The 20,318-nt window shown below is 49.1% G+C and overlaps 1 protein-coding gene across 4 annotated transcripts in view; it reads left to right on the top strand.

Annotated features, from left to right (window-relative positions):
* TMEM109 (transmembrane protein 109) overlaps positions 1-20,318 on the top strand; it is a 139,100-nt gene that overhangs the window by 71,913 nt on the left and 46,869 nt on the right. Inside the window, exon 1 of one of the 4 annotated variants that reach the window (XM_078676873.1) lies at positions 7,100-7,297. The exons of 1 other annotated variant lie outside the window; for it this stretch is intronic. The gene's annotated coding sequence lies outside the window, so the exon portion shown is untranslated. Of the gene's footprint in view, positions 1-7,099; positions 7,298-7,508; positions 7,647-13,537; positions 13,651-20,318 lie in introns of those variants that run through there. 2 more of the 4 variants (XM_078676617.1, XM_078676788.1) reach the window with 2 other exon arrangements.

Raw genomic sequence — 20,318 nt, 5'->3', positions numbered from 1 at the left:
GTTAAGAAGTCTGACTTGCATTTCAGACTTCTATTTCTCCCTTTCCGACAATTTGATGGCTCCTGGAAACCTGCTGTAAAGGAAGGGAACTGGTGTTGGATTTGAATTTGGACCAGGAATAGATTGAACATGTATTCAGCCTGTGTTTAGGTCTGCTTGATGCATGAAAGAAACATCTGAAACCTATTGTAAAGACAGAAAAGATGAGAACAGTCTTTGAAGCAATTCTATTCCGCGTCAAGGGACCACACCGTAAACTTTTGGACATATTATAAAATATTTTGATTTAGCCATTACGTTGTGGGAGAGTAGAATATGCAGCGTATTAAAGTAGTAAAACTGGCTTAAAAGGAGCTTTTATTGTACAAACAGATATATTTTTTTTTTTAAGGAAGGGTAACTCATTGTTTTGCTGAATATAGTTGCTAGAAATTGGGTTTCTGGTTGACTGAGGTTCAATTCAATTTCATTTATATAGCGTGCTACATACCCAGAGGGTCTCAAGGCGCTTGGAGAAGGGTGGTGAATTATTCGTCGAATATCCAGGTTTTAAGTTACTTTCTGAATGTTAGGTGGTTCTGAGTGAGGCGAAGGTGAGTGGGAAGTGAGTTCCATGTTTTAGCCGCCAGGTAGGAGAAGGATCTTCATCCCATGGTGGTTTTGTTGATGCGAGGTACAGCAGCAAGGGCTTGGTTGGAGGAGCGTAGCTGGCGGGAGGGGGTGTAGAAGGAGAGTCGTGTGTTGAGACAGTCGGGTCCAAGTTCGTAAAGTGCTTTGTGTGCGTGGGTTAGGAGGCGGAATGTTATCCTCTTATTGACGGGGAGCCAGTGGAGGTTTTTCAGGTGACCAGAAATGTGGTCATTACGCGGGATGTCTAGTATGAGTCTGGCTGAAGCGTTCTGGATGCGTTGGAGTTTTTTCTGAAGTTTTGCGGTGGTGCCGGCGTATAGGGTGTTTCCGTTGTCCAGTAGACCGTTTTTCTAGTTTCGGTGGGGATCCAGCGAAATGTTTTTTTGAGCATGCGAAGAATGTTGAAGCATGATGACGAAACGGCGTTGACTTGTCTGGTCATCGAGAGTGAGGAGTCCAGAATGACGCCCAGGTTCCGTGCGTAGTCAGTCGGGGTGGGTGCTTTACCAAGGGACTCTGGCCACCAAGAGTCGTCCCAGGCAGAGGGGGAGGTACCTTAGATAAGGACTTCTGTTTTGTCGGAATTCAGTTTTAGACGGCTGAGCTTCATCCACTCGGCTACTTCTTTCATTCCTTCATGCAGGTTGTTTTTGGCGGTGTTTGGGTCTTTGGTGAGTGAGAGGATCAGTTGAGTGTCATCAGCGTAGGAAATGATGTTGAGGTTGTGTTGGCGTGCGATGGTCGCGAGGGGGCTCATGTATATGTTGAAGAGGGTGGGACTGAGTGAGGATCCTTGTGGTACTCCGCAAATGACTTCAGAGGCCTCTGACTTGAATGGTGGGAGGCGGACTCTCTGGGTTCTTCCGGCAAGGAATGAGGTGATCCAATCCAGTGCTTTTCCTTGGATTCCGATGTTTCTGAGGCGTTGTAACAGGGTGCTATGACAGACTGTGTCGAAGGCTGCGGAGAGGTTGAGGAGGATGAGGGCGACTGTGTCTCCATTGTCCAGTAGAGTTCGAATGTCGTCTGTTGCTGCGATGAGTGCGGTCTCAGTGCTGTGTTTGGCTCGGAAGCCGGACTGTGAGGAGTCGAGGGATTTGTTGGTTTCGAGGAAGGCGGCGAGTTGGTTGTTGACAGCTTTCTCGATGACCTTGGCCGGGAATGGAAGGAGCGAGATGGGGCGGTAGTTTTTGAGTTTGGTGGGGTCAGCTGTGGGTTTTTTCAGAAGGGCGCTGAGTTCGGCGTGTTTCCAGCTTTCCGGGAAGGTGGCGGAGTTGAGGGAGCAGTTGATGACGTCTCGGAGATGTGGTGCTATAATGGAATCTGCTTTGTTGAAGATGTGGTGAGGGCATGGGTCTGTGGGGGATCCTGAGTGGATGGAGTTCATCAGGCGGATGGTGTCCTCAGTGGAGATTGGGTTCCAGTCATTGAGGATGTTCAGGGGGGGTGAAGGTACGGCAGAGGGTTGGGTGGGTTGGTTTCTGGGTTGGTTGACAAAGCTGTTGTGGATGTCTGCGATTTTGTCGTGGAAGAACGAAGCTAGGGAGTCGCAGAGGGCTTGAGAGGGAGTGATGTCGTTGGAGTTGGCAGTGGGGTTGGTAAACTCTTTGACGATCTTGAATAGTTCCTTGCTGTTGTGGGCGTTGTTGTCTAGACGGTTTTTGAATGCTGCTTTTTTGGCAGTCCGGATCAGTTGGTGGTGTATGCGGGTGGCGTTTTTGAAGGCGTCCCTGGTGCTGGTGTTTGGGTCTTTTTTCCATGTCTTCTCAAGGGAGCGACAGAGTTTCTTGGATTTCTTAAGATCATCGTTGAACCAGGGGGCGTTTTTGTTGCCTAGTTTGATTTGACGTTTTTTCACGGGGGCTAGGTTGTCGGCGCTGTTGGTTAGCCATTGAGTGAGGTTGATGGCTGCTTGGTTGGCGTTCGAAGAGAGGGCAGGGGGGTTTTGAAGAAGTGATGAGGAGATCTGGTCGATGGTGATTTTGTTCCAGTTTCTTCGCAGCATGCGTTGAGGGTGGTTGTGGGTTGTGGTCTTTTTGTAGATAAAGTGAACGCAGCTGTGGTCCGTCCAATGGAGAGCTGTGGTGTGACTGAAGGAGATATGTTTGCTGGAGGTGAAGATAGGGTCGAGTGTGTGACCTGCGTAGTGAGTGGGGGTATTAACAAGTTGTTTGAGTCCGAGGTTGGCGAGATTGTCCAGAAGGGTGGTGGTGTTGCTGTCGTTGCTTTTTTCCAGGTGAAAATTGAGGTCTCCCAATAGAATGTAGTCCTCGGAGGGGAGGGCGTGTGGGGTGATAAAGTCAGTGATGTCTTCACAGAATTGTGCACGGGGTCCTGGTGGCCTGTAGAGGAGGGTGCCTCTGAGTGTGGTCTTGGGGTCGGTGTGGATCTGGAAGTGAAGGTGTTCGGCGCTAGCGGGGTTGACGTCTGAGCTGGTTGAGATGCGGATGGAATTCTTATGGACGATAGCGATGCATCCTCCTGTTTGCTTGAAGCGGTCTTTTCGGATGATCTTGTAGCCTTCCGGGATGGCAATGGTGATGTCTGGGGCAGAGGAGGTGTTCATCCATGTTTCTGTTAGGAAGGAGACGTCCGGGGAGATGGTGTCTAGTAGATTCCAGAGGTCGATGGCGTGTCTGTGGACCGAGCGGGTGTTGAGCAGGATGCATTTTAGGTGGTTGGTGTCAGGTCTTTGTTTGGTGTTAGTGGATGATGAGTTGGTCTTGGTGCCGTCAAACTTGCAGGAGATGCATGTGAGGTGTGAGCCCTGGTCAAGCATTACCTCATTCCTAGTCAGGGTAAGGCACAAGCAAACCCCAAATTAACCTATGCTTACCCTCTGGTAGCTTGGCACAGAGCAGTAAGGTTTAACTTGAAGGCAATGTGGAAAGTAGTTTTTCAACACTTCAAACAGGAAAACAGGGAAAACACCACACAAAAAGATCCCACACCAGGTTAAGAAAATAAAGCTTAATTTAACGAACAAAACGAGACCAAAACGACAAATCTCCAATAATAGAACCGGACTTATGTTTTTTTAAAGACTAAACTGTAAAATAGGGCATATCTGGTTGCGCTGGAATGGGTCAAATCTAAAAGTTCATGCCAACTGCGATGCGATGAAGCTTGGTTCAGATGCAGTCCTAGAATAGTCCTCCTGAAAGTTTACCTTCTCAAATTTTGTGCCAAGAGTCACGTTTGTGGGAAATACGTTTGCTGGGACCAAGGAGAGTGTTGCTTGCAATGGTCAGCGTGGCGCGGAGAACAGGCCGGTGTTGCAGATGAGCGGGCTGGAGCCGATTGGTGACGATCCACGCCGGCGTACAATGCTTGATATTCGTCGAGACGAACGTGCAGTAATTCACGCTGATTTCGTGTGAGAGCAGCGCAGCTCTGGAGTGAACAGGCCCGTTTGTGTCCGTGAAGAGCTCCTAAGCTTGACTTTAAGAGCTTAAGAACCACTTTCAAGGGCCCAGGACCTGAGAGGCGCTTCTTGGGAGTCAGGAGCTCATTGAAGACAGTTCCAGGAGCTGTGGGGAACCTGTTATGTCCCTGAGGCTCAGAACCGGAGGCCAGCAGACTAGACCTTTGAGTCACCCTGGGGTCCTGGGTTCAAGATGGGGGTTGCAGGTCCAGCTCTTCTTCACCAGGCAAGAGGGCAGCAGGCGGCAGGTTGGCACAGCAAGGCAGCATCTCCTTCAGAGTAGAAGTCCATCAGAGTGACAATCCTTTTAGCAGCACAGCACTCCTTCTTCCTGGCAGACTATCCACAGGTCCAGAAGTGTACTGAAGTGGTGGGGTCAGAGGTCCAGTACTTATACCCAGTTGTACCTTTGAAGTGGGGGAGACTTCAAAGACAAGCCTTTGAAGAGCACAGAAGCCCGGCCCTTCCTGTCCTGGCTCCAGACTCACTACAGGGGGTTATGCAGCCTTTGTGTGGGGACAGGACACAGCCTGTTCAGGTGTAAATGAGGCTGGGTCCAGCTCCTCCCTCCCATCCTGCCACGATGGCCAATCAAGTAACACCTAAGCTCCCCTTGCACCCGGCTGTCTAGGGGTAATAGACAAAGGCCAGCGCCACCCACCCCAGTTAAAGTGCTGCTTAACTGGGTGCACAATCAGTGCTGCAGGCCCATTAGTAGCATTTAATTTACTGGCCCTGGGCGGGCACAGGTAGTGCACATTACTAGGGACTAATATGTAATTTAAATATGCCAATTGTGGATAAGCCGGTGGTGCCACGTTTTAGGGAGAGAGCACAAGCACTTTAGCACTGGTTAGAAGTGGCAGAGTGTGCAGAGTCCTAAAGCCAACAAAACCGTATTTAACAAAAAGGGCAGGAGGAAGGCAAAACGTATGGCGGTGACCCTGAAGAAAGGGCTATTTCCATCAATAGCATGACATAACTATATTTGATGGTAACAGGCGTTTTTCTGAAGTGCTATTTACTGCATGTGTTTTTTGCACATAAATTTAAATGAAACTTAAACCATACAGAATTAATTGTTTCATTTCTGGCATCACCTCTAACATTGCTGGCAGCAAGCACAACTGCGTACAGTCTCCCATACCTTGGAAAACACCTACAGAGCATGTCTTTATAAGTTCAAAACTGACTTGATTTGCAAATGCGGGCCACTTTTTAGGTTGAAGCCTAACAGACAGCGCTAAAGACACCTTGGGGACATTTGCAAACCTTCGTGGGAATGTATTCCTCCCATTGCTTACCATTGGCTTTGTGGTTTGTAACTCACATTTGCTTGATTTCTATTTGCTGTGTTTATTTGTGTTAGGCTGTCCAGCTTGAGGTTTGTCCCTCCCAAAGAGCATTCCTTGTTTACTATATCCATCCGAGTGCTCTATTTATGTAAACGGGCCTTTAAATCTTGTTCTCATCTTGCCACATTTGCTGTGCATTCAAAGACAGAGGTCAAATGTCAGGTTCTGTCTTCCGAGAGAGCTTGGAGAGAGCTTGGTGTTTACTTTTCTTTCTCTGACTTCAAAGTGAGACAATTTATGTGACAATCTTGCTGTGAAAGGCTTTTTTTGTAGCACACACCAAAGTTTAAATGTCTGTAATGAACGGTGCAGACATTTTAGCATATATCAGAATTAGGAAAGTACAAATGAAGCACATTTTTGTCATTCTGAAGTGTGGTCGAAAAAAATATTTTAACACGATCAAAACAAATCCATGCACTAGGTGATGAGATTTCCATACATTATCGTTAGTGCGCTGTATACGTTTATCAGTAAAACGGTATGTCTGTGCAAATGTAATGGTCATTTCAATTGAAAATGTGTTGTCTGTAATGGCAGCGCTACTACGCCATGCATACACCACTTTACGCCATTCCACTCTACTTTGTACCATTCCACTGCACTCTACTCTGCACCACTCCACTTTAAGCCACTTCACTCTGCGCCTCTCCACTCTACTGTGCACCATTCTAGTTTATGCCAATGCACTTTGCGTGACTCTTCACTACTGCACTCTACACCACTCCAGTGTAGGCTACTCTAATCTACACCACTCCGCTCAATGCCAATCCCCTCTACAACACTGCACTATATGCCATTGCACACTAGGTCAATACACTCTTCGCCGATGCACTCTACTCTGTACCACTCCACTCAAAGCCAGTGCGCTCTATGCTAGTCCACTCCAATCAACTCTGCACCACTGCACGATACACCATAACTCTCTACCCTGTACCATTCCACCGTACTCTGTACCACGTCCCTCTATGCCACTGCACTTTATTTAGAAACAATCCACTCTACGCCAATGCACTGTACTTTACTTTGCACCACTTTACTCTGTGCCATTCTACTCTGCATCACTCTATGCCACTGCAGTTTGCAGCACTCCACTCTGTGCCACTATACTCTACGCCACTCTACTGTGCACCACTCTACGCGACTGTACTCTACCCATGCACCACTGCACTCTATGCCACTGCACTCTTCAGCACTCTACTCTGTGTTACTGCACTCTAGATCTGCACCAATCTACTATTTTGCCACTGTACACTCTCTCCACTCTATGCCACTGCACTCTACCCTGCACCACTGCACTCTATGCCAATGCACTTTGCTATTCTATGCTATTACACGCCACTCTCCTCTATGCCACAAACGTTTAGCCGTGCTGAACAGCATTGATGCTGGCGTACAACATGGCTAAAACACATTGGCAAAGCCAGTAGCTCTTGCACAGGCGAGACCTATTGGCTTTGCCAGTGCTTGTTCTTTTTAGGTCTCTGACTCGCTAATGTTGCCCACTGTTATGCTGGTGCCAGGTCTTTTGTCTGTCAGGGCCTGACCCTGGGCACAGACCAGCCTCGGGTCACTGGGTGTTAAGGTGGAGAGGTGGGCGGGGCCTGGTTTGTGTAGGGATGGGTGTATCTTGTGTAGTGTTGCTGTGAGGACCCCTAGTGGTAGTGCACTGTAAGCACGAGTGTCCTGCCTCACATCTGGGGTGATAGGCGGAGCATGGGCGCCAATCCAGTCGGGCCAAGCCGGCCGGCCATCCTTCCAAGGCCGGTAAAGTCATTGTAATTGCATTTATGTAGCGGTTCCTACCGCTGACGAGGCGTGAACACACCGTGCCGTACAGAGAAACTGGACGATGCTATTTACAACACGTGGGAGAGGCAGCACTGCGGTGGGGGCCGTGCACAAATGAAGGTTTTTATAGGAACCCTTGAAAGAGACCTAGAGTCGGCATATATGGACTGGACCGAAGGACAGGCAGACAGCTGGCACATGGGGCCGCGGAACACAGACCAGTAGAGGGGGGGCGTGGATGGAACTACAAGTCCCAGCATGCCGTCTGCCTGGGGCCGTCAGTCACCGCCGCCCCCGGTGTCTGCTTACAGCGGGAGGGCGGGCGCTGCGCAGGACTACAGCTCCCAGGGTGCCCCGCGGGAGGAGGGGCTCGGCCCCGCCCGCGCCAGGTGCAGACGGCGCGACCCAGAAAGTTGCAGCTTTTGTCTGCTCCGCGCGCTCCACAGGTGAGGGCTCGATCTGGGCTTGGGGGGGGGGTCACCGGGCCGTCCGCAGCTCCCCCCCCCCCCGTGGGTGGCGGCTGGGGGGGGTTGATCAGGGGGGGGGGGGATTAGGGAACTGGGAGAGGAGCCGACGGGGGCCTCGGGCCCCCCCCCACCCTTCGAGCCGCAGAGGCCTGCTGGGGAGGGGGGTAAATTAATGCATCACGGAAAAATATATTCTCCACCCCCTCTTAAGAAACTACAGCGCCGCGCAGAAAAACTCAACTTCAGCGCCGCGCGAAAAATTACCTAAAACTTCAGCGCCCTGTACAAAAATATCTAAAACTATAGCACCGTGCACAAAAAAGTAAACTACAGCGCCGTGCAAAAAAAAAAAGCTACAACTAAAGCTGTGTGTACAAAATACCAAAAACTGCAGCGCTGTGCACAAAAACCAAACAACGGCACCGAGCAAAAAATACCTAAATCTACAGCACCGAGCAAAACAGTAAAGCTGCTCCGTGCAAAGTTCCTAAAGCGACAGCCTCGTGCGTCGTTAACAGCTTGAACAAGATATAGGACGACAAAACGACTCAACCCCATCCGGTGGCAGGAAACCCCCGCGCCGACGACGAGAAGGCTGGTTCTTGGCTCCCAGGGAGTCACAAGATGGGGGGGGGGGGGGGGAATTTACTGGACCCTTGTCCTTCTCTGGCTGCCCACTGGCCCCGCAGGGGTGTCCAGGGCACCGAGGCTCGTCACTCTGGAGTCACTTTGAGTTTTTAGGCCCCAGCGTGTGTTTTCTGTTTGACACTTTGTCGCAGCTGTCGGTGGGTTCCCTGGCACAGCGCGTTGCAGAGCTGCGGGGAACGGGGTTGCAGAGATGGCAGTCGGTGTCTTTGTGATCTGATCAGTCTGGTTTCATTTTGCTCCAGTCCTTCTTGTCGAGTTTCTCCTGGAGTTTGCAGAGGTGGTCGAGCCACCCTCAGCGCCCGGATCTCTCTGGAGGTCTGCTGTTCTTGTGAAGCAAGGGCCACCTGCTGACAGCCCAAGGGCCTTCTTTATAGTTTTTGCAGAGATTTCCGTTAAACGTAATGTAAATGTAAATTGATACTTGTATAGCGCACTACTCACCCGCAAGGGTCTCAAGGCGCTTGTACGAATACCGCTGTGGAACCCATCCTGGCTTTCCCTGTGAGGTGTCCACTCCTGGGCACCCCAAGGTGGAGGCCAGGCATCCTTAGCGTTGTGGGGGCCGTTGTGGAGATTAAGCAAGCTATTGCCCAGAGTCACAGAGTGGGACTCCATGATTGGAATAGGCACCGAGGCGAGAATTATCAGGTCCGTGGAATTTTGAGCCCAAGACCCGCCGAGGAGGGGAATTGAACCCTGGTCCCGGGTCTGACCTCTGCATCAGGGTCTGCCGCTCTAACCATTGAGCCACACTTCTCCCTGGCATCCGCTCCAGACCTGGGAAGCCTGCGTCATTGTGGGTCGAATGATGGTGGGCGCTTTCCTCCTGGGCAGTGACTTCGTCCTCAGAAGCAGGTGCAAAGCTGCCAGTTTGGTTGATGCTTTGTGCTGAGTTTTCTCATTATTTTTTATTTTTTTTAGTTTAGAATTGAATTTATTTATAAAGTTTTATATAGCGCAAACTTGCCCCAAGAGGGTATCAGAGCGCTTTACATTTAGGATCGTTGCGTTACAAGTTACATCCGATACAAGAGCATAGTAAGGTACAGTACACATATGTTTCAAGAATTCGTAGGAGGAAGGGGAGGAAGGAGTTTAGCAGGGAGACGAGGAGGAACTGTGCCCAATGTCCGGCTGGGTAGGTGACGGTCAAGGGGGAAACGGAATGTCACCCCCCTCGGCGGGAACTGCTGTTTTTCCATTTTATCTCCTCATTCGAGGCGGCCCGGTGGATCCGCTGTGATCCTGTGTCTGGTGAATAATGTTGCCGTGCTCTTACTCGTGTGCAGATTTACTTGCCAGTCGCGGTGCTATCCAGAGTGTCTGCTGAGGGGTGTTTCTAGGCGCTATGCTATTTCCTTCTAATTGACGGACTGAGAGATGATCGTGACATCCGCGTAAAGCACAAGCTCTTTCGTCCTTAAGTCCGTAGGTATATCGTTTGTAAATAGATTGAAGAGAAATGCTCCAAAAATTGACCCCTGAGGCGCCCAGAAGAAAAGGGCGTGCCGTTGAACACTCCTCCCGGACTGCTGGGCGAAAGGTGCAAATTACCAGGTGGCGAGCCGGCAGGTTTATCCGGTACCTTGGAAATTTGAGCTTGTAGATCAGTCCTGTGTGCTGTACTCCGCCACATTCTCTGGCTAAATCCAGAAGGACGACTCCGGTTCATTTGTTGATGTCAGTCAGTCAGTCAGTCAAAATATACTTTTATTTGATTCATTAAAAAAATCATAAAAGAATGGACAACCATCATAAAATGCAGTGCTTTAGAAAATACATTTTTAAAAACCTAAAAAGACTTAAGGTCGATGTCACAATAAGGAGATGCTTATTATTTTAAAAATAATGACGAATATAACAATGCATTTGGGAAAATCTGCTAATTAGTTGGCTGCTTGGCAGAGTCGCATTTTGCCAGTTCTTTTGCTGCGATTTTCCATAGTATTATGGCTCTGCAGGACAGGGGAATTGACGACCCTCAGAGGCATTTAATGACCGCTGCTCTACATGTTCTTATTTGTTCCTTCCTTAGAGCCTCCCGGAGGGTGGATTTTCGGGCTTCCACTAAAAAAGAGCAAGTACATCGTAAATGTAGTAGTGACTCTTCCCCTTGACCACAGAGACGACACTCCTTGGATGGCCATATTTGTTTCCATTTTGGGGTCAAATCCTTTGAGGGGAAAGACCCCATGCCTATCAAAGTCAGATAATGTTTTTTCTGATGGGAGAATTGTTCCAACAGGTATTGTTGCGGCTTCAGCCTCTGGTAATCCTTTATCACAGCCCAGGCATGATGTTTTTTGCAAAGGACGTTTTATCAGTTAATAAAGAGGTCCGTTTGATAGCGTTATTGACTACGATTTTAAATCCGGAGTACGTTGTGAGGGTGAGCCAAGCATCCTCTAACTATAATGCCGACAGGGATTCCTTCAGGGCTGATGTGGTTGAGTTGGCTAGGCTCTTTTGGTTTTCAATCTCGACCCAACAATAGTGGGCTAGAGTGTGGTCTTCTGCCTCCCTCATCCTCCAGTAGTATTTTACTAGGGCGCCTTGTCTGGCCATGATCTGATTTTTTTTTTTAGACCATATTCTAAGTGGATTTGTGCCTGTGAGGTGTGTGGCGAAATTGAAAACAGTCTCTTAAATAATATGGATTGTGCTGTATTTAGGACGGTGTTGGATCTAGCCCTGATCTCTTGACTGGGTGAGAGTATTCTGCTTAATTCAGAAACTCTGTCCATCACCACCCCTTGTTGTTAAATATTTTGTCCACCCTAAGCGTGGAAGGGTATACTCAGATGTGAGTCCCTTGCTCATTGCACCATCAGGATTCAAGCCGGGCCGACGACGGCTGAAATGCCAGAAACCGGTCCCCGGAAGCTTGTTTCCTTCCCAGTGTAAGAATCGGCTTGGTAGTTTGGTTTGCCCTGTTCCCATCATGCACTGGGACAGGAACAGACTAATTTGCATATAGCCAGGTTCTGAACTGGGATGGTGCAGTGAGCTAAAAAACAGTGTTGGATCTAGCCCTGATCTCTTGACTGGGTGAGAGTATTCTGCTTAATTCAGACACTTTGTCCATCACCACCCCTTGTTGTTAAATATTTTGTCCACCCTAAGCGTGGAAGGGTATACTCAGATGTGAGTCCCTTGCTCATTGCACCATCAGGATTCAAGCAAGCCGGGCCGACGACGGCTGAAATGCCAGAAACCGGTCCCCGGAAGCTTGTTTCCTTCCCAGTGTAAGAATTGGCTTGGTAGTTTGGTTTGCCCTGTTCCCATCATGCACTGGGACAGGAACAGACTAATTTGCATATAGCCAGGTTCTGAACTGGGATGGTGCAGTGAGCTAAAAAACGGTGTTGGATCTAGCCCTGATCTCTTGACTGGGTGAGAGTATTCTGCTTAATTCAGAAACTCTGTCCATCACCACCCCTTGTTGTTAAGTATTTAGGACTGTGGCATCTTTAGTATTCAGAATTTCTGAGCCGTATGAAATGGAAGGTAAAAACTTTGCAGCAATCACTTTAAGCAGGTGGGCGGTGGAGCATCCTATACGTTTTTTTCTTAGGGTTTTAAAAGCGAACAACAGCTGTTTGGCTTTCATGCGACCTTGGTCCAAGTGTGATTAGAAGTTAAGCTTACAATCTAGCTGGAAGCCTAGGTATTTATAGCACATAACCCTAGTCAATAGATGTTCACCCAATTTCCAGGAAAAAGTTTGCATTTTCGATGTTCGATTTGTTGATGTCAAATCCACATCTTATGTCCACTTCTCTGAGAATTTGAATGTTGTTTCCAGAACCCAAAGTGTTCTTTAAAGAGAGTTTTTGCCAGATTTAAACTCGCTGACTCTGGCAAGAATTACTTTTTTTTTTTTTTAAGCGCTTCGGCAGGCCATATAGCAGTATTGTAAGAGTGTAGCTTGCGGGATCTTTGTAATTTCCCAAGCTTAGAAAATACAACTCTTTAAGGAGGAGCTGGTGCTGGGTGCGTGCTTTGAAGATGTCAGCAAGGCGCTCCGTTGCTGCAATAGACCTCTTCATGGCCTGGTGCCTTATTCCATCCCTTCCTGGTGCCTTATTCCATGGTGCCTTATTCCGTCCCTTCCTGGTGCCTTATTCCGTCCCTCCCTGGTGCCTTATTCCGTCCCTCCCTGGTGCCTTATTCCGTCCCTCCCTGGTGCCTTATTCCGTCCCTCCCTGGTGCCTTATTCCGCCCCTCCCTGGTGCCTTGTTCCGTCCCTTCCTGGTGCCTTGTTCCGTCCCTTCCTGGTGCCTTGTTCCGTCCCTTCCTGGTGCCTTGTTCCGTCCCTTCCTGGTGCCTTGTTCCGTCCCTTCCTGGTGCCTTGTTCCGTCCCTTCCTGGTGCCGTGTTCCGTCCCTTCCTGGTGCCGTGTTCCGTCCCTTCTTGGTGCCGTGTTCCGTCCCTTCTTGGTGCCGTGTTCCGTCCCTTCTTGGTGCCTTGTTCCGTCCCTCCCCGGTGCCTTGTTCCGTCCCTCCCCGGTGCCTTGTTCCGTCCCTCCCCGGTGCCTTGTTCCGTCCCTCCCCGGTGCCTTGTTCCGTCCCTCCCCGGTGCCTTGTTCCGTCCCTCCCCGGTGCCTTGTTCCGTCCCTCCCCGGTGCCTTGTTCCGTCCCTCCCCGGTGCCTTGTTCCGCCCCTCCCCGGTGCCTTGTTCCGCCCCTCCCCGGTGCCTTGTTCCGCCCCTCCCCGGTGCCGCGTTCCGCCCCTCCCCGGTGCCGCGTTCCGTCCCTCCCCGGTGCCGCGTTCCGTCCCTCCCCGGTGCCGCGTTCCGTCCCTCCCCGGTGCCGCGTTCCGTCCCTCCCCGGTGCCGCGTTCCGTCCCTCCCCGGTGCGTTGCCGTTTTTCAATCTCATTAGAAAGCACTTTGTCCCTTGAGCATTTCTCAGTGTTTGCAGCTTCCGTTTCGTCCGTGCTGCAACTGATGGTAGGCGTCTTCTTGTTCTACTTCTGTTGTCTATTTGCTGACCTTGAAGGATTCTTGTGTGTCAGCAAGGACCTCTGCCTTGTCTCTTTTGCTCATGGCTGAGTAAGTCTTGTCTTGTATGGGTTTGATACTCCCCTCCCCCTTGTTAAACCGTGAGTCATTTTCCACCGAGTTGTCAGCCTTTCAGTTTAGCTGTAGCAGCTTCCCATTTTTCACCTCTTGGCTGGCTTATTTGTATTTTCAGCAGTTTTGAGTGTGTTTTGTACTTCAGCAGATCAGGGGTGCGACGCTTCTGCCACTTTCTTCGTGCTTTGTGTTTGGGAGCTATTGACTGCTTGACGCCTTCAGGAGTGTTGTAGACGGAACATCGTTTGGGTTTCTGTTCAGGTACGCTGCATTCGATAGCACTTGTGACTGTGAAGTGCTTTACAGCTTGGTCAGTGTCTTCGATGAGGTGTATGGGACCAAGAACCAGAGTTTCGGCTACGTTTCTCTTGCAGAGGCTCCAGTCTGCCTTCTTGAAGTTGTACGAAGAACCTGTTGGTGTTTTTTTATTTAATCTCCCAACGGTGATCAATACTGGGTTGCGGTCAGGCGTCAGCGCTGTTAAAGTCTCCAACTCCATAGACTGGGAGAGGTTCTGCATGACAACGATATCAAAGACGTCTGGCTTGCCATGTCGGGGTAGTGTGTTGGATGAGTTCAGCCAGCAACTACAAAGTCCTTCTTGAGTATGCGAGCAGAGCACGTCCTTTGTTGTTTGCAGTCTGAGGGTTCCAGTACTTGGCATTGACGTCGCCTTCAATTATGATTGGTTTGCTGGAGTCTAGCAAAGCTTCTATATCGCTTGGTCAAATCTTTGTTAGGGGAGGGTAGGCTGCAGTCGAACAGAGTGGGCCTGCAGATGTCTGGACTGGTGTACTGGTTGCTTCAATGCTCTCTCTTGGTGGTCATTAAATCTTGTGAAGCTTTGCTTTTGCGTTAATGGTCACATCTGTCCCTTGGCTCCATTCGAAGGGTCTGAGCGGCGCACTGTCATTTGCAAGGTTCATCTCTGGCCTCCTTGGAGATGGGTCTCGGATGAGAGCTGTACCCACATTCCTAGATTCCATCAGGTGCAGGAGTTCATCGGTATTCTTTTGAATGCTTTCGCCATTCCACATCAAGAAGACAGAGTTCCGCTTAGTCTCGGCTGCCATGATGGTTGATTTGCTTTCCATGGAGAAGTCTGGCGATGAGGTTAGCCACTATTGTCACTCACGGGTGGATGTTTATCTCTGCAACTGTCGTTATATTCTTCACAACGAGTCTTTGATAGTTCATGCAATGCTTATTTTGCTGCACAAGACTGGGGTGGTCGGTGTTGGCGGATTACCTTACTTGGGTCTTGCAAGATCTGCATAGGTCCTTCCATCCACACATGCTGTACTGTGTTCACTAGTTGCACATTTAGAAGAGATTTTACTTGGGATCCTCTGTGCTTTGCTGAATCTTTGGTTGTCTTCTGCTGTCCCTATTCGGCTGATGATAGTTGTCGAGATACCTTGGGTGGTTGCTGTGATACTTGCTTCTGTTCTTCCTTCTTCACTGTCTGCAGGTAGGGGCTGCCTCGATAGCTTGCGTGGTGATTTTCTGTGCAGTTTGCACGTCGTTTGTTCCATATCTCTCTTCGCGGTTGCATTGTTTGGAGCTGTGTTCCCCTCCACAGTGTACACACCATGGCTTCTGGTGGCAGAATGCAGAGCGTGTCCCATGCGTTGGCAGTTGTAGCACATGGCAGGGTCCCATGTTATCTCATGTGCTTAAGTGGTGACAATGCAACTGCAGAGCCTTGTGACTACCAGTAGGGCTACAAGCTTCCCTTCTTGGGGGGGCTACCAGTTTTACAATAAACAGAGGTAACTTCTTAATCTTGTTCATCGGTGAAGGAGTCTGTGTGATGTTTTTCTCTGGAGTTCCTAGTTGATATAATTCTTGATAGATTTGTCCGGGGATGTATTTACTGGTAGCCCATGTAGTACAAAACGTGGGGCTTTCACCAGTGACAACAAGGAAGTTTGGTATTCAAGTTTGTGCTCTGTAAGTATGTTGTGCCCACTCCTGTAGTCTTTGGGTACCGTGAGCACAATTTTCAGCATGGTCCTGCCGAGGCTTGATGGTGAAAGAGAGGCGAGCAATATTCGTCCACTGGTTTCACAGGATCGCTGTGAGTTGACTTGTTCTACAAAATAATTAGTGGGACCCGCAGTCACTTTTTCGGGCGCAGTATGGTTCCCATTCCATGATTTTCAATATTGGTGTCGCAATCCTTGGCATCTTGGAGGACTTGAAAATGATTTGCAGGTACAATTCCGCTGGGTGTTTCACAGGCAAGCGTTGGTGCATTTTCCAATGTCGTTGCGCTCAAGTTGGCGTTCGAGGGTTCATTTTTTGTGCCCCCCCCATGTTGTCCACTGCATCAGTAGGGCATGCACTGGCTTCTCTGTTCATTTCTGATGCAGGTGTGGTGAATTAATCCTGAGATGATTGAGAAGTTATCCGGGTGTTTCTCGTAAATGAAGAGTTGCTTTTTTAATAACCTAAAGAGCGCCTTCATCAGACCTCAATTTTTGCTTGGGTCTTGAATAAATCAATATATAACTATAATTTCGGTCGAAGTGAACCATAAAAGTATGCTGTACAAATATTTAAAAACGGATAGAAAATATACAAATTTGCACCGCAAAAACATTCAAGCCATTTCCTGCTAATTATAAAGTCCAAAAACCTCTAAAAGTACTAGGATTAGGGTTAAAAGGGTCCATTACAGCGTGTACTTCTGCACGGTAAGTGTCCAGTTCAGAGTCTGCTTGATTGTGCCCAGGCCTGTACCTAACCCAAACTGAACCTCAGAAATACAGTGCATTTCTGCTACCCTTTTTATTTTTTTTAAAATTCTTTTTATTAACCCCTTCGCTGCGGCGGCTATTCCGCCACAGCGCTAAGGGGAAGGCCGGGCCGCGCGGCGGTCCCGTGCTCGTGACCGAACCGCTCCGTCACGGCCCTCGGGTGAGCTGTGCTTGTGACGGAACGGTTCCGTCACGGACCCGCCCGCCCATTAAAATGTCAGCGCAGGCGCGGCGAGCGGGCCGTGACTGAACCGTTCCGTCACCAGCACAGCCCACCCGAGGCTCGTGGCGGAACGGTTCCATCACGAGCATGGGAGGGGTTAAACAGTTTAGGTAGATTGGTCGGTGCATACAGTAAATCATTAATTACAGTTGTCACAGATTCGCAAATCAAATAGATATTTCGTACATTATTTCAGTGGGAAATAAACAGGATAGCAGTTATCTATACATATCAAGATGTCAATGGTTCGGGGGGAGACATATGGGGGCTCACATATATTACCGTGATAAATATTCCATTTAGTCCAGAGCGATAACCATTTTCAGGGACAGCCACGTGCTACATATACCGTTTTCTCCTGTATCATACACCAGTCCATATTGGTCTTCCAGGCGGTCAGTGTCGGTGGTGTTGTTGCTCCCCACAGGCGGCCAATATTCCGCTTAGCTACCATCTAGCCAAGCGTTGTCCAGAGTTTGCCCTTGGTGTTCAAGTCCGTGGGCTCCCAAACATTCAGGAGACACTTTTGGGCTTCGAAACGCATTTCTACCCCCATACTTCACTCATACATTCATGAATTTTCTTCCAGTTGTTGCGGATTAGTGGAGACTCCCAGATAATATGTAAGAAGGACCCTTGTAGGCCACAGTGTACTTTTACACAGCTCCTGCCCATCATTACCATTCTCGGATCGGAGAGATATACCCGATGAAGGATCTTTAATTGGATCAGCCTAATTTTTGCTTATATGGCGACCTCCTTTGGAGAGGAGAGTGCTTCCTGCCAGTCCTCATCGTCCGATTCCAGGTTGTCCCTCCCCCACTTCTCCCTCAATGATGTTAGAGGATCTGGAGTGTTGCATATTAACTTTTTGTATGTGAGGGAGATTGCTTTTTCGGGCTAGAGCCCATCAAGTATGTCTTCTAGAGGGGAAGATTGCAGTAGGTGGGACCTCGCCGGGATAGTAGCTTGAAGGGAGTGCCTGACCTGCAGATATCTAAAATATTCTGATCTGGCTAGCTCACGTGTCTGCTGTAATGAGGCAAATGAGACCATTCCGTTTTGCCCCCAGAGGTCCCCAATTCGGGGGGAGTCCTATTAGGTGCCATTTGCCAAAAACCTTTGTTCGACCCAGTTTACCCAGGGATTCGGAGTCCCATCGTGGAGAGGCAAGTGAGTGTTTTTTGGCCCACCCTAGGTTGCAGTTTATCGTGTGCCAGATTTGAACTGAACGCTGTCTGGGGATGTTTGTTGGGTCTGGAATATAGTTCCCTTGTGAAGCTATCACCTGGGAGTACCCACTTGTCCATCCTGTAACCCGGGTTGTCCCCGATGCTACCCATTCTTAGGTCTCGCCTAGCGTTGCAGCGCGAAGCGCTGTCGCCATTGAGACTTATTGTCAGCGACTTGGCTCTCAAGTGGTACAGACCAGGGCACGCGCAGGCGATTGGGGTCTGTCGATGCACACTTACAGGCACGCACACATCTCTCCGGCAAACCAGCATGCAGTTTCACTTTCGCCCCATGCTTTTAGTGCACGTGTAAACAACATAGCATTCAACATGTAAGTCTTGTAACCTGTGCACCTCTCGGGCTGGCTCTGTTCTGTGCGTGCGTGTTGTCAGAGGCCCAGGCCCCGTTGTTTATCCTCTGCCTCAACAGAGCAGTGCTTCTGAGGTCTGCTTCCTGCCTGCCTCGAGTTCAGCCGCTGTTATGCACCCGGCCCCCGCCCGACTCCTCTTTGTTCCCGCCCGACCCCTCTGCTACAGCTCTGCGGTCGGCCCTCGCTCCCACACAGCTCACGAGCGGGGTGCATGGAGGACCCAGGAGTGTAGCGATGCCCGCGCCCCGTTGTTTATCCTCCGCCTCAACAGAGCATTGCTTCTGAGGTCTGCCACCGGAGGCGGAGCCCGGAGCTGCTTCTTGCCTGCACCCAGCCCCCGCCCGACCCCTCTTTGTTCCCTCCGACCACTCTGCTGCAGCTCCGCGGTCGGCCCTCGCTCCCACACAGCTCACAAGCGGGGTGCATGGAGGACCCAGGAGTGTAGCGATGCCCGCGCCCCGTTGTTTATCCTCCGCCTCAACAGAGCATTGCTTCCGAGGTCTGCCACCGGAGGCGGAGCCTGGGGCTGCTTCCTGCCTGCACCCGGCCCCGCCCGACCCCATTGCTGCAGCTCCACGTTCGGCCCTCGCTCCCACACAGCTCACGAGCGGGGTGCATTGTAAATGCTTGTTTAAACCTATCAGAAACAGATAGAGAGGCTGTAGAATTAACCAAGCCCCTTGTACAGGCACAACAGCTGTTATCCACCTCATGATCAATTGAACTGTACCTAAATATAGTTATTAACCACCAACATCGTTTCCTCTGTTGAGACTTAGATTGAATCAACTACATTTACACCTTGCAGAACCAATGGGTTGACAGAAGCAAGAGGACCTGAATGTTTGCACATGTGACAATTTTTCCACTCCGGACTCAATGCATTTTGTCTTATTTTGTGAAAATTTTTTGCAGATCCGAAATCAGTTAATTTTACCTATCTTAAAAGGGAAAGGTTTTATACAGGCCTGACCTGCTTTGATATATTTGCAAATGTTGATCAATGTTTGGGAAATCTTTAGCATAGCTAGCTTTTTGACCGCAGCTGTCCGAATACGGGAAAAAAAAGGAACGCCCTTACATAGTATATTTTAAATTTAATTAAATGTATTGTGACGATTCAGATTTTTTTAATATTCTGTGATGATCGAGGTCTTGTAATATTTTTAAGGGAAATTTTATTGTGTGATTTTTAATGTAGTATGCTTTTAAATAACTGAATAAAGTGAATTTGAATGACGGACATTTGTGAGTTAAGGGCCCCAAAATCGTGGGAGGGACTTATAAATATCGATGCCATCCTATCCGGACCCCGGGCTTTATCAGATGGACTACTTTATGTAGCCTGGATAACATCTGAGACTTCAATTGTTTTACTAAGGGCAATGGCTGAATCCAAGTCGTGACCCGTAGGACGTTCGCTCTCTCCCCTCCCCCCGACTCATTGGCATTCTTTTCTCTATTATGTAAGATATTTGAGAAGTGTCCCTCTCAACTTCCAGCTGCAATAAGGGTCTCAACTTCAGGGGTATCCTCTGCTAACAGGTTAGGGGAATTGAGCACCGGCCAGAAGGCTCTTGAGTCTTTCATGTTGGACTTAATCTTAAGATCTTCCCAGGCCTATATCCTTAATTTCTTTTTTTCTAGCAGTAATAGCTGCCTTATAAAAACCTCCTGACCGTCCGGATTCCTTCCAGGTCTCGGGGATGGGTCTTGATGCTTGTTTTAGGATCCTATGGGTCTGTGCGCATGCCTTGTTGAACCGTCGAGGGTTTTTACCAGGTTGTATTCTATCCAACCAAGGGTGCTGTGGAGAGGGATGAAATAAGGCAGAGCAAAGTAAAAAAAAAAATGTTTAGCTTAGTATAACAGATCTTTGGCTCTCTCCTCTAGGCTTCCCCAGATAAGCTCTTAAGTTAATCCACGTCGTTTGATAATAGTGAGTATCTATTCAGTGTAATATATATATAAAGGGAAAACCCTGCCTAACTTCCAGAATTAATCTGCATAAGTCCTAAAATTGAATAAGCAAGTACGAAGAGTTTGTTAGTCTTTGATACTTTGGATATGGTCACTCCCTTAGAAGTAAGGCGATTGAGACTATATATGGCGATTCTGTCGGAAATCTCAAATGAACGCCTGTGAGATTTCCGTGATGCTGCCGTACGCCTGGTTCCATCCCGCTTTAAGTGTGTGAACAGGGGGCATGCTTAAATTGTGAAAAGCCGCCTTCTCATTGGCTGAAACTCAGTCTCAATACTCGACGCAGCTGGTTACAACCCTCACGTTTGTCACCAGCATCGGAAATGTTAAGAATGAAATGAGAGTAGAGAATCGTATT

The sequence above is a fragment of the Lissotriton helveticus genome, chromosome 1_1 (genome assembly GCF_964261635.1).
Source record: "Lissotriton helveticus chromosome 1_1, aLisHel1.1, whole genome shotgun sequence".
Classification (NCBI taxonomy): domain Eukaryota; kingdom Metazoa; phylum Chordata; class Amphibia; order Caudata; family Salamandridae; genus Lissotriton; species Lissotriton helveticus.
Note: the sequence above shows the minus strand (reverse complement) of the source record. Positions and strands in the feature narration are given on the sequence as shown.